Source organism: Schistocerca cancellata, chromosome 2, assembly GCF_023864275.1.
Source record: "Schistocerca cancellata isolate TAMUIC-IGC-003103 chromosome 2, iqSchCanc2.1, whole genome shotgun sequence".
Lineage (NCBI taxonomy): Eukaryota > Metazoa > Arthropoda > Insecta > Orthoptera > Acrididae > Schistocerca > Schistocerca cancellata.
The window spans coordinates 1,065,426,263-1,065,440,710 of NC_064627.1; positions in this window are offsets into that span (position 1 = coordinate 1,065,426,263).

Below are 14,448 nucleotides of genomic sequence, written 5' to 3' on the forward strand. Positions count from 1 at the left end.
TTAAAAAATTGCAGCATCTCCTTTTGTTGTGGATAGCTTTAACGGGTCAATCAGTAAACTGCACACTGCGTTTTGAAGATAATTTCTAAGACTAGTTTTGGCTTGTTAAAAAAAAATTTTACGCTAAGACCAACAACAACACACACACACACACACACACACACACACACACACACACACACCCGAGGGAGGACTCGAACCTCCGACGGGAGTGGCCGCGCAGTCAGCGACATGGCGCCTCTAACCGCGCGGTCACTCCGCACGCAAAAATTGAAGTAAGTCTTGAAAAATTTCACTTCCACGTATTCTTCTTCCAATTCACAGCAACTCGGGATATAACACAAATTTTCCTTGTTTAGTTGCAGTTAAATAAAAAAAATCAGAAGTAGTGCTTTTTTATGTTTTATTTCTTTATTCAGAGACCTAAAAAATTATTTTCTATGTGGGAATAGAGAAAGAAAGAGAGAGGGAGAAACATCTTCCTGCACTCAGCCTATATATTTCGGAATGAAGAAGTATATCACTGTATTTCGCGTCAACTTCTTCAAAAAATTGTTTAAATTGTCGATGAGATGTTTATGGATTGCCTGCGCGTATCAGATTCGCAATTTTCTTTAAGTCTTTCATTGCGGACACGTTTTGAAACTTTTCCCACATATTAATTCCTGATGAGTAATGCAATTAGAAGTTAAACAGTTTTCTTAATTGAGCTGCGAAGCTCAAATTCAAATGATTCAAATGGCTCTGAGCACTATGGGACTTAACATCTGAGGTCATCAGTCCCCTAGAACTTAAAACTACTTAAACCTAACTAACCTGAGGACATCACACACAGCCATGTCCGAGGCAGGATTCGAACCTGCGACTGTAGCAGTCGCGCGGTTCCGGAATGAAGCGCCTAGAACCGCTCGGCCACCACGGCCGGCCAGCTGCGAAGCCATTTTTGCTACCGATCATAGCGGGTACACCATCGGCAGTAACCACAGAACATTTTTTAAACCGTCAGTTATATCAACACACGTTTTAACTGCATGAAAAATATCCAAACCTGTGGATCTAAAGCGAGAAACTGTTAGTGTACAGAAAAGTCGACCATTATTACACGAATAAAATTTAGTATTTGACTAAGATCTTTTGGATCAGTATTCTCGTACACATACGAAGGATAACACCGCCAGTTTGCAATTAATTTGTTTACGCTAGCGGCATCACAATAACCAATTGCTTGTGCTATTTGTATTGCACATTCTTTGAAGAGTTCGCCTCGCTGAACCATTTCTGACATCTTACTAATTTTAAGTATATTTCGCACGATGCAGTTAAACTCTTTTCTTATAGTTGTGGCAACTCTCGTATCTATCTCTTTCTTTTTAACTTAACCACTAAAGCAGATTGTTCGTCGTGAGAGTAACGGCCGTGTGTTGCTTCAGGGAGTTAAGAGAAATGCCGAGCATGATTACTATCTTTGCTTTGACTTCGACATTTATTACGTATTAAGAATTGGGGTTTTTGTTGGAGTTTGTGTACAAAAAGGTACTTAATCTCTCACTCCTCACTGAAAACATGGTTTTCGGTATTTTTACTTTTCAACAGTCTTCAGAATCGTAATAGAAAATTAGCCGCAGTAATAAACAAAATGACATCCTGAACAGTAGTGCAACATCAAGGAGAGTAGATCTGAATAAAATAACGAGAGCAAGCGGATTTACAGAAAAGCGATGCCTCTTCGAAATCGGACAGCGAATAAAGGTGCGAGAGTCTATGCGTTGAGGAAATAGTCAAAGAGACGGTGATAAACAACCGAACCATTGGCTGCGGGGAAGCCGTTGATGGAGGAAGCGCCCACTGGAAGGGAATGGCCACGCTTAGAACTTAGAACTACTTATACCTAACTAACCTAAGGACATCACACACATCCGTGCCCGAGGCAGGATTCGAACCTGCGACCGCAGCGGTCGCGCGGTTCCAGACTGTAGCGCCTAGAACCGTTCGGCCACCCCGGCCGGCGGCCACGCTTTGCCAGGCCTCTAATAAACATACCGAATCACACGAGGCACGGTCCCAACGTGGCCCGAACGTCGACTGGAACCTAAACAAAACAGAACGAAACATTTTTATTTTATTTCTTTATTTTCTTACTTTTGGTTTCACGGCCACACAAGCAACCATAGTTTATACATATCATTAACAACTGTTAGTTTTCAGTATTATCCATGTACAAATTTAAATCCTTTTATGGCAAAAGAGATTTATATTTTTAAAAATTGGTATGTATACTTTATGGTTTTTAATGTACAAAATTTAAATTAATGTCTGTTACAACAAAAGATATATTAGTTTCAGCTAAACAGTCTGTGCACGTGCTCTTCACTTCAAGTGTCCGATTTGTGGTCTGGCTAACTGGGATCCGTCGTCCAGACAGTGCAGTTCCTGGTTTCCGCTCCGCGTCCTCGGAGTGGCCGCGCTCTCGCACGCAGTGATCCCGTGCTGCCGGTCTCCTCCTCCCCACCGCACTCGCTGGACCTAGATTTTGATTCTGACGCGGCTGATCGTACGGACATTCCTCGTTCCTTGACAGCTGTGTAAATGAGTTTATACACCCTAACGCCCGCTTTTCCCGAAGCATTGGGGGACTTTGTATTCCACAGCACTCGGTAGGTTTAGTGTCCGATGTGTCCTGTCTGTCTTTTCGGGACTTCTCAATATTATGTGGTTCATGTCTTCTTCATTTTCTCCACAAGTACAAGGAGGGTCGTCGATCGGTCCAGGCAAATCGTTTTTTAAAATGATCACGAATCAATTTCATCCGTGCAATGTTTCTATAATATCCTCTATCCCACGAATGACACGCAGCATGGCCCAGTTAGACCGGAGCGTCAACTGGTACCGCAGCGTGCAAAATTCAAGTGCTATACGTTCCGAAGACGTAGTGGCGGGTTAGCTTTCTTCCGCGTTGTCAAAACGTCGGCAATCGTGTTACAAAATATCAGTATATTTGCAATTAGAATTAGTGACGAAATAGCACGAATGTTAAAGACATTTATCCGCCGGTCGTTGTATGCAACCATTGGTTACTAAAATGTTACAGTTTGGCGTCGCAACGGTGTGCAGTTCCCGTCGCTGGTTTTCGACTGCAGCACTGCTCGCGTACCGTGCTGAGAACTGTTTTAGAGTACACATCGAAAACTAACTCGACTTCGTTTAAAATGATCAAATTAAGTTAAACAACCACTGTGTTATGATGGGAACGGTCATAACCTAAATGTAGGTGACCAGACGGGGAACCGAACTTTTATTCCTCCTGAATACGCGTCCCCTGTCTTAATCACTGCGCCCCCTCGGCTGGTCAGTTACGAACGATCGTAAGCAGTAACACTCCTGTAGATTTTCTCTTCGCCGTCTCTTCCGTAATCCACGAATACGATTGTCGCAATGTTCTCTCATTCTGTTAATTCGGTAGCCTGCTGAGAGAGAGTTACGACAAATGAGTCACGTTTTCCTTTGGGATATTTAAATTCGATGTTGTGCGACATTAGTAGTAGACCTTAGGCAATATTTCCTTAAATGCGTGGGTAATTGACATTTGGACGTGTCACGGCGTATTTCGGTACAGCAGTTTGAGGTGGTTTCCTGAAAGCGGCGACAGCTCGGAGTGCTCGCAGTCGGTGGAGACGCGGGCTGGCGGGTCACGTGATTGCACGTACGCGCGCCTCTCAGTAATTGGCGATCTCATTCGATTATGCGCGTCCCGGCCCGGCGCGGCGTGCGCGGGAATTCGTTAGGCCGCGCCGCCGGCCCTCCTTTGCCGACCTTGCCTCGTTAAGCCGTCGCTCTGCTCTGCTCTTTTAGCCCGCCTTACCCGCGCGGCGGCCTTTTCGAGGGTCCTTTGTTTTGGACCGTCGTGCGGAGTGTCTGCATGGAGATTGTGTGTGGTGACTGGCGTTTCCTCCGCGGAAAACGTTGTTCAGCACCTCGCTTCTGTTATCGGCACAGTATTTGCTGCATTGTTTTAATGTGTTACGAATCACAGTGATCGTCGTAAAGGCAGGCAGTCCGTTGGTAGTGCTATCAGCTGGTGACTACTGAGTATTGTTTTGAGGGTTTTCTTTTCGAGGGTCTCCTTTTCGAATCGTGGCTGCCACAGATGACGAATGACTCAGTGAAATCGTTCGTAAAGAACGATACACTGACACATAATTACAACAAACTTTTACATTTAACTACCGCACCGGAAAGAATAACTTCAATACCTCATGAATCAAAAAAGTTTCGAGACTGGGTTAATAAAAAATAGAGAGAAATTAAGATGATGGTTTTAATATTTCAAGTGTGCTACATAGTTCATCCCCCCTCCTGTCTTGTCACAGTGCCACTCTATACCCCCTTTGGCATGACGCACAGAACCAATGCAACCGTGTTAAAAGTACTTCTTTAGAGTGTTGTTTAACACGAGCGTCACATTGGCGTGAATGTCGCTTAGATCAGCAAAGCGTTGAAACTTGTCAGTTTCTTCACGTTGTCTTTGTAGTAGGTTCGTGTTGATAACACCAATTCTCGTCACCCGCGATGAATTTTTCCAGAAAATAATTGTCAGTGTTCTGTAATTCAGCCAAGTTACGACAATTGCCCACGCGTCGTTGTTTTAGTTCGGAAGTCTAGGTGTACGGGACAAACTTCGCAGACTCTTTTCTCTTCCTCAAAACGTTCAGGGGAGACTCTCGAACGCTTGATTTATAGATGCTATTCTACTGCAATTTGTGACGCATCAGTGTTGACACATTACGTCCGCACGTCGACTACTTAACACTGCCTTCTCACAACTGACTGCTTGAACGCACGTATGCTGTTTACAGTTGTTAGTTCGAGCTGCCTCTGTAGTTACGGTGTTCACGGCACTTTAGGCGCCACGAAATAAATCAGCCTCGCAAGTTTTTGGGCGGACGGTGTGTATCGTTTTTGTAGAAGTGAAGTGTGTGAACGACGTATATTTTTTGTATATTGAGAAATTTAGTTCGTCTGCGTCATATATTTTCATGATGTTGGTTACTGAATTTGTAGGAGAAGCCGATGAGCGGCTTTTGTATCGGTAAACGACTGCTATTGTAAAAACCATGAAAACAATCTCAAATACTGCGGACATGTCGCTGCTGACATTGTGAGATATTTATCCGCTAGCTTCTATATTGTCGTGTGATGGTAGGTCGAATGAGAACATATGTAATAGGAAATAAAAGAATGAGAAAGGGGTGGGGGGGGGGGGGGAAGGAACCATTTGCGCCTGTTGTGTATGTCGCCCGTAGTGCACAGCTGTAAAGCACGTGGCACATACCACAGGGGCTATGGCATTGCTAGTGTTTCAGTCGTGATTCCTCAGCTGGCTGGTTACGTTTACCAAACTTAGCGGTGGCATTTCAAAGAAGTATCACGTACCGAATTTAGTTTTGATCGTCACTGTAACACTTTAGTGTCGCAGCGAGTGAAGGAACCTAAGAACACTACAGGCAGTATTTGCAGAAGCTGTACGACGTTATTGTGACTTAAGAGGACAGACGAATACTGTTGCTTTGTTGCATTCCCGATCTACTGGCATTAACCGTTCCAAGTTGAATAAAGAGATAGTATGGCATTATTGGCCGGAAGAATCCCTCTGTGGTGGTTCGGCCGCCTGGTGCAAGTCTTTCTATTTGATGCCACTTCGACGACGTTATCGTCGATGAAGATGAGATGAAATGATTAAAACAAGAGCACCCAGTCCCCGAGCGAGCAAAACCTCGGATTCGACCAGAAATGGAAACCAGAAACCAGTGATCTAAACGCAGCGACGCTGTCCACTAGACCATGAGTTGCGAGCTGTGAAGCGGTTAAAATACGTCACCGTCGTCCAGCTGATATGATGGACCTTTACTCCTCGATGAGCGGGCACAAGTCGTTCACATATCTCGTCGTTGATCCGTATAATTAGCCACAAATATTAAGTTAGCTTCCGTTTATAGCCACATGCAGATGCACTTCTAGTTTCCCACAAATCGCGGTACGGTCATCTTGACTCAAGATTACAGACGATTTCCTGATTCATGCTACGTGGAGTCTATGTTATTCTCAAGATGATCACGGTCATCCTATAATGAATGTAGTAGGCTATGGCTCCAAACGGTACATCGACTTCGTTTTCTTTCGAAGCTTATCAACATGACGGAGCGAAACAGTGGCCCAGATGCTGTGCGATAGGTTCATATTACTACTAGCGGAAAATTGCCCCTATCTGAGCACAAAAAAGGCGAATATGTTCCTCTTTAAAAGACTCTTGACAGAAAAGTGGGGAATCAGCTGCCTGAATCATCATTCCGCGTGCTTAACAAAAAAATTTGGCACAACATATTAGCGCTCTTTTAACGCAGGAGACTGTAAATCCTTTTACGCAGTCTCTCTTTGTAGTGAAGACTTCATACTCAGCATCCCCCTCTCAGTGCCGCTGTCGATGTACGTCTCTCCACCACTGTCTCCTCTTACCCTCGTCTGTCTCTCACACTGTCTCTGTCTTCATCCCTTTTTTCTCGTTCTTTCTTACCACTGTCTCTTTTTCTGCCATTTTCGCTGCCCGTCTGCCCCACTGCCGTTATCTTTGGGCCATTCTTCGTCCCTCTCCTTGCCACTGTCTCTGCCATTGCCAATGTCTCTTTCTTTCTCACTTAAAGTATGCCGTCTTTCTCTTCAACCACCGCTGTTTCCTCTCCTCACATGTTCTTTTGGAAAGTTCGCTCGGGGTTTTGACCCCTAGATCGGGAATCTTTAACACGTGGGTAATCTCTTTCACTGCCACTTTTCCTCTCCGACCACCATTGTCTCCTCTCTTTCTTTCCTACTGGCTCTCTCTCCTCTCTTTTCCATGGTGGCTGTCTCTCTAGTACTTCTTTCAACACAAAATGCGCGAGTATGTCCGCGTGCCAAAATTTTTGGCGTGGAAGACGGAATGAGGTTTGAGTAGCTGGTTCCCCTCTTCTCTGTCAGAGTTAAGGAGGAACATATTCGCCATTTCTGTGCTCCGAAAGGAGCCTTTCTCCGCTGGTTCCCTTCTTTTCCTTACTGTAGAAGGGTGTGCTGCAAAATGTTAAACGAATTCTGTAGGTCAGTAGAGCTCTGACAGTTTGTTTATACGCTCTTTGACACATTTATATTCTTTGATACGTATAAATAGCAAATAAGTCTGTATAATGTAACGTGAACACAGAATAGGAGTTCTTTTCGTCCAAATGGAAAGACAGAATGGGAGTTCTTTTCGTCCAAATGGGAATCTCCCTTCGTTTCGTCCAAATACAAAAAACTAAGTCCGACGTTAAATTCAAAAAGATTTTAAAATCACCGCTTGAGTGCCAAAAATGAGAGGTTTTAAAGCAATACCACAAATGTGTGGTGTAAAGTGCCACTTCTGAAAATAGATGCTTCCTCCAGTTTAAAGTCAGTGCAAGTTCATTTTACACTTCTTCGCATAAAAATGCGTGACATTGCTAAGTTACACTGACATATACCAAAAAATACGGTTTTTGATTGCAAGTACAACGAATTTTGTGTGATAGAATAATAAGTGTTTGTGAGTTGCTTACGTCGCCAGGTGTCACCATCAGTGTCATCAGGTTCAAGACAGCCCGTATAGGCGTGAAATGCCGTTGATCAGAGACAGCGCGTTATAAAGTTTTATTGGTGAAAAGGTGGTGACTAAAACATTGTTTGATGGCCTCAGAACCCTTACGTGTGCTCACTACTTGAGTTAAAACTACATTTACGCCTCAGACCAGAGATTACGTGCATATTTTATGTGCGTAAGTACAATAATTTTGGTAACAGATAATGATATAGAAAAAAACTTTGAAGGTGCTCCGACATTATCATCTTAAGAATATATGGTAAAAATGTCGACGATCAGCCGTGAATAGAGGGTCTAGTAAGAAGCCAACCCCACAGTTAGTACTTTTGGTAGTCAAAAATCATGGTTTTCCGGTGTTTTCTCAGAAACTGCCCATGAACAAATGGTGCTTTCATACGCCGTCGAAGGCCCACCCAAGACCACACCTAACGTGAAAGAACCAACAGCTTTGCTCAATTTGCGTGGACTGGAGGAAACCAGTAATGTTTAAATTTTGATCCTGTACTATAGAATAGCTGCAGTATGGCCGTAGTCCCGATAGGTGTATGAATGGTCGCTAGGCCAATGGCTATTCCAAACACTTGACCATTTGTCTTTCTGGTTGACAGAACCCGAGATATGACCCCCTGAAAAATCGCACTTTCGGGCGTGGCTTTTTGGAAGATATTGGTACCGTGCACTGTCGTGCATGGACCTATTGACTCTTGACAGTCCCACTTCACGCCTTCTGTTCCACCTGAAACGTTTCCTTTTTTTTATGTACATCTTGTTCGCAATTTAGTATATTTGTTTGTGAATTATTTTGAGGATGCAGCGGTATAGTGCTATGACGCCTGATATTGTTGTGAATTATTCTTGGTACATTACGGCAGAAAATTATTGTACATGTTTTTAAGCTTGCCTGTAACATAAATTCGAGGTGAAATATTGAAATTTGCCAGAATATCGGTGACTGTGAGTGCGAGAATGCCTTTTTTTCAGTTTAACAGTTGGACTTGCTGAATTTAAAGGTAGGACACTGTACTTTAATCTACATTCATAAACTTTATAATTTAATTTTTGTCTAATGAAAACTTCGCCTATACTCATATTTCATAACCCGAGTAAGAAAGTGAGGTGTATAATCTCTTCTAACAGAACAGCTACTCAGAATGAGTACAACAACACATTACTCGATCCCGATACATCTTGCATAACGATAATATTCGTAAAATTACATAGATTTTGTCTCACACGAAGGCGCATCCGCAATCGTTTTTTTCACACAACATCGACAATTGGAAACAAATGATAAAGTGTTAACCTTTTCAAAAGTCGAGTAACCTCAAGAGCAGATTCGTTACATTTTGAATTATCATCACTACTACTTGGAAGAAAATGTAACTTCGTAGTGAAGCCACAAAACACGAAGGAAATACTATCGTGTAACCTACTGGCTGGATTTATCCACCCACCACCAGTGGTGTTAAATGTGTACTAATATTAAATGGGAACGTGAAGGTACACCATTGGAAACGTGATTTGATTATGAAGGAAAAATAAAAATTTGGACCTGCTAAAAATTACTTCTTTATGTCACTAATCTCCGATGCCCTTTGTACCTGTTGTATTGTATTTCAGGCAGCAATTCATCAAACACAAAGCTTTTTGAAGATGGACTTGCTCAGCAGGCTGAGCTCACAATGACGTTTTGATGTCCAAAAGTGAGAAGAACGAAAATGTTCCTACGAAGATGACCGTTTATTTAGTAACATAACTTTAAGAATATGTGTGTGGAATAGATGCGCAAGGAGACGCTGAATGAAATTGCATATACACTAAGGTGACAGCGATATGCACATATACAGGGATAGCTATATGCACATATACAGATGTCGCTAGTATTGCGTATACAAGGTATAAAAGGGGCGGAACTTTCATTTGTACTCAGATGATTGATGTGTAAAGGTGATAATGGCCGCACCAGGTGAATTAACACACTCTGGACGCGGAATGGTGGCTCAAACTAGACACTGGGACAGTGCATGTCTGAAATCGTTATCGAATTCAGTATTCCGAGATCCACATTACAAAGAGTACGCCGAGAATTTTAGGCGCTAACTCTCCCGAAGAACAACGCACTGGCCGAGGGCCTTCATTTAACGACCGAGAGCAGCGGCATTTGCGTAGAGTTGTCAGTGCTAACAGACAAGCAACACTACAGGAAATAACCGTAGAAATCAATGTGGGCTGTACGACGAAAGGATGGGACAGTGCGTCGCAATTTGACGCTCATGGTCTATGGCAGCAGACGACTGACGTCTTTGCTAACAGCACATCACCGCCTGCAGTGCGTCCCCTGGTCTCGTGGCCATATCGGTTGGGCCCTAGACGACTGGAAAACCGTTTCCTGGTCAGATGAGTCCCGATTTCATTTAGTAAGAATTAATGTAGGGTTTGAGTGTGGCCCAGACCCCACTAAGTCACGGAACCAAGTTGACAACAAGGCACTGTGGAAGCTGTTGGTGGCTCCATAATGGTATGGGTTGTGTGTACGTGGAATGGACTGGGTCCTCTGGTTACGTTCGGCTACTTGGAGGCCATTTGACCCAAACAACGATGGAATTCTTGTGGATGACAATGCGCCATTTTTGCAGATGACAATGCACCATTTTACCGAGCCACAGTTACTGTTCGCGATTGGATCGAAGAACATTCTGGACAGTTAGAGCGAATGATCTGGCCATCCAGATGGCCCGACACGAATCCCATCGAACATTTATGAGATATAATCGAGAGGTCACTCGGTGTACAATATCCTGCACCGGCGACACTTTTTAAATTACGGACGGCCGTAGAAGTGGCATGGTTCAATATTTCTGCGTGGGACTTCGAACAAGATGTTTATTTTTGTCACCTCAGTGTAGTTCATAAAGGAAATTTTATCATGTATGGAATCAACTTCGAACTGCAAAGGAAGAAGATGCCATCTCCACACCAGGGTGCATGCAGTGCCTTCCCTTGTCTGTAATTTCAGTTTTTATCTCCTCCCAAAATCGACGTAACGCTTCCTTCGATAACGCCACAGCTTTCCCATACTCCTTAAAACTACTCGTGACTACCTCCCTTCCTCCTTGTTATTAGTTAACAAGAGCATTCCTGATTTGTACGAGAGACCCTTTCTACGTTATGCATCGGTCCGTTCAAATGGTTCAAATGGCTCTGAGCACTATGGGACTTAACATCTTAGGTCATCAGTCCCCTAGAACTTTTAGAACTACTTAAACCTAACTAACCTAAGGACATCACACACATCCATGCCCGAGGCAGGATTCGAACCTGCGACCGTAGCAGTCCCGCGGTTCCGGACTGCAGCGCCTAGAACCCCACGGCCGGCTTCATCGGTCCGTCTTAGGTAGCGTGTGCCACCAGGGAGTAACTTGTTACGTACATGTTGACCATTGTGGGAGCTCCATTCCGCATCTGTGCGCCCTGCAGTCGTTAAGTGCAATCGAAGCGCCACGTCTGGTGAGAGGGCGGGTGCCGACTGCAGCAAGCGGCAGGTGGTGGGTGTGGCAGGCCGCTGCAGAATGCTCTCTCTCTCTCTCTCTCTCTCTCTCTCTCTCTCTCTCTCTCTCAGGCAACATTCTATAGGAAGCTTTTATCTGTCTGGATACGAAAGCGGACTGTAAAAATACGATGTATGATTTGTTGTGAAATATGGAAGCAGTAACAAAAGCCGATATCATTGCTAAGATGTACGTTTCCTTTTTGCAGCTCCGCTAATCTCGTGCTGGTATGACTGGTAGCAATAGTCTGTTATGTTTATAAACTGGTACACACTATGGTGCTCGTGTAATTCGTCTTTTAGGAGCCTGAATTGTCGAATCCCGATTCGTAATCATGTTTTCCCCTCTCCTCTGTATGCCAATACCTCCGACATTTCTGAACCAGTCTATGGACGTGCACCCCGTCCGCTCCCAAATATACACAAATTTGAACGATAAAATAAAAAGGCGTAACCTTACGGAACCTAGATATGTATGAGATTAGAGCACTCCAAAAGTGCCATGACGGAGGGAGGAGTTAAGTACCCTGCAGGCGTTGAGCAGGAGACTGTCTTTTATCCGAAGGAATATCGAATGGAGCGCCATTATTCCGGAAACATATCTGTACGCGTCGAGGAGCAATGCATAGTTGGCACGTTGCTCTACAGGGAACATGGTACTGGGGGCGATTTTCCATTATCCTGTTCGTCGTCCTTGGCTCATAATGATTTTACAATATATGTATTGTCGATGTGAACAGAAGTATAAAGAGAGGGAGAAGTAAATATGGTACTGGGACAACCACACTGTGCCAGAAAGCACTGGTGTTGCCCACCGATATGTTCCGTCTTTGCTGTGGCCGTTGTGTGATACCTCCACTTAGTCAGCTTCTGTGGCGAGCTTCGGCAAATGACCTAATAGTTTGGTGATGAGACTGCCACATTTTCAAATCTGATCGCCCACCATGATTATCATGAAGATTGTTTTTAACCGTCTAAATTCAAACAAGCTTACGTCGGAGATGGGTGGAACGCTAGTGTCTACGGAACGAGGCAGAACAAGAAGCACATATGCAGACCAGGTAACAGAGTGGTATGCAGGTTAAAATCGTGCGTCAGATGCTCTCTACTTGCGCCCTGTTTTCCATATTCAGTATATCCATGTGAGAACATGCACCCAGTGAGTTATCCTCTTAAGAATCGTCTCATATCGTGTGTGCTTGCCAGAGAAGACAGAGCAGGGACTTTCCGATACAGCTTGAAATAAAGTGACTGTTACTCTGTTATTCCCTATTCATACAAGGCAGAAGGTAGAGGCGTTGCTTTTTTTCCAAACGTGTGATTTCGGCTGGAAGTTTACTAAAATACTTCTTAATACGCACTAAATTACTCTGGAGACTTTTCTTACTTCAACCACTAACCGCACTAGGAATACTTGCTGATGTGTTTTTGTCTGTCACGTCGAGCGTCTTCTACATATCTTCTAAATGAACGCTGTGGTTATAGAGCTGCTTCAGTTCATCTTCTCCACCTGGTGACGATTGGCTCAAGGGGTAAACAAGTATCCTGCATCGTATCAATAAATAATCTCACTCTTGATGGCGCCTTCACGACCATTTTCTTCGCAGAGGAAATTAAACAAGACATTTACTCATACTTTGGAAAATTCACTCTAATTTCCTCTTTCTTCGCAGAGGAAATTAGGCATTTACTTTGGAAAATTTGCCCTAATTTCCTCTGCCACCCGCTGAAGAGCATGTGCTTAAGTCCAAATGAGCTGCCATTTGATAAAAACCCTACCAAACTTTAGTAGCCTTAATCGTGTATGATCACCAAATGTTTTTCCTCATTTTGTTTTGCAGGCAACAAAACACGTAAATGCATCACGAACAATCCTAGCAGTCGTTGAATAGTTTGTATCTTCCAGTACCCTGGAGGCAATGAGATGTGGGTGTTTCTGGTTTAGATTCTATCATTTTCCCCGCGACGACGTTGGCAATGAATCTCTCAAGTCCGTCTTAATTCAGATGGTTGCGGGACCTCGGCTGCTCGTATACAATGTTGAATCAAACACCTTCAGCCGTTTAAATTTCCAGTTGTTATTTTATTTGAGCAACCAGTTTCAGCGCTACATTACGCCATCTTCAAAGTCCCTTCACCGACGTGTTGGAAGAATCCTACCTCTGGTCCAGTCAAAATACGGGCCAGTATTCAGTGACTGACATCCGTAGATTTCTTCTTAACACAGCGATCCCTTCGATCTTCACTTGCGGATTGTTGAGCATCTGCTGAAGTGTAGGTAGTAGACAAAAAATTGAAACGTTTGTTGATAGTCTCAGTGGAAGGAATTTTACTGGTCAAGTACAAATTCAAGGGTGTGAAGAATTTTATAGCTATGTTCTTCAAAATAACAATTCATTTATTTCCTAAGTAGTACATCCTGTTGAAAAAGGAAACACCTCTGGGAAAGACTGAAAATCACTTCAGGATAATTGCATTGTGTTATACAATTAAACACTGTTGTTTAATGTTACAGCAGATTTTCAGTGTGTTATTTACCGCCCATATTGAGATTAGAGCATGTTTATTACCACATTGTGTAAAACACAAACAATTTATTAATTCTAAAATAAATTGTCATGCCCTTTTTTAAGAAATACGGTTCTTTTTGTGAAACACTGTCCTGCTTTTGATAATTTTGGAAGTGGTAACGCCGAATGCACTGCCACGCTTACATAATATGAGAACGGGTCGCAAGGCTCGTTTTGCCCCGCGAGACAGGGTTAAGTGCTTACTACACAGTGGAAAATAATGACAGCACTGTAGCTAACTACTGCCTTCAGAAAAATTCTGCGATCCCACCACCTGGCTGGAAAATGGACATCGCCAGTGGTTCTCTCAAAATCCAACACCGCCTCCAGCTTTGCAGTCTGATACGAGCACGTACGAAGCACTTAACTTGCTCTCTGAAACGCACCACTATCCCAGGAAATGCATTTGTCAGGATTCGACCCCCGCACTCGGGAATACACTTCTGGTTTCTTGCAGGGATTCCACATTTGAAAAATAACTTGGCTGACCACGAAGAATCATTGACTACCAACACCAGAAATACGTTTCGAAATTCCACCTCCCCCCCTGAGGGCACAAGACTTGCCTGCTACACCCGTCGCAGGCTGCAACACCAAATTACTCCTCGCATTTTTTTAACATCCAAACCTTTGTGTCAGTCGGCTTCAGAAGTCGAATGTAGGCCATTTCCCACCCCCACTAGTAGCAC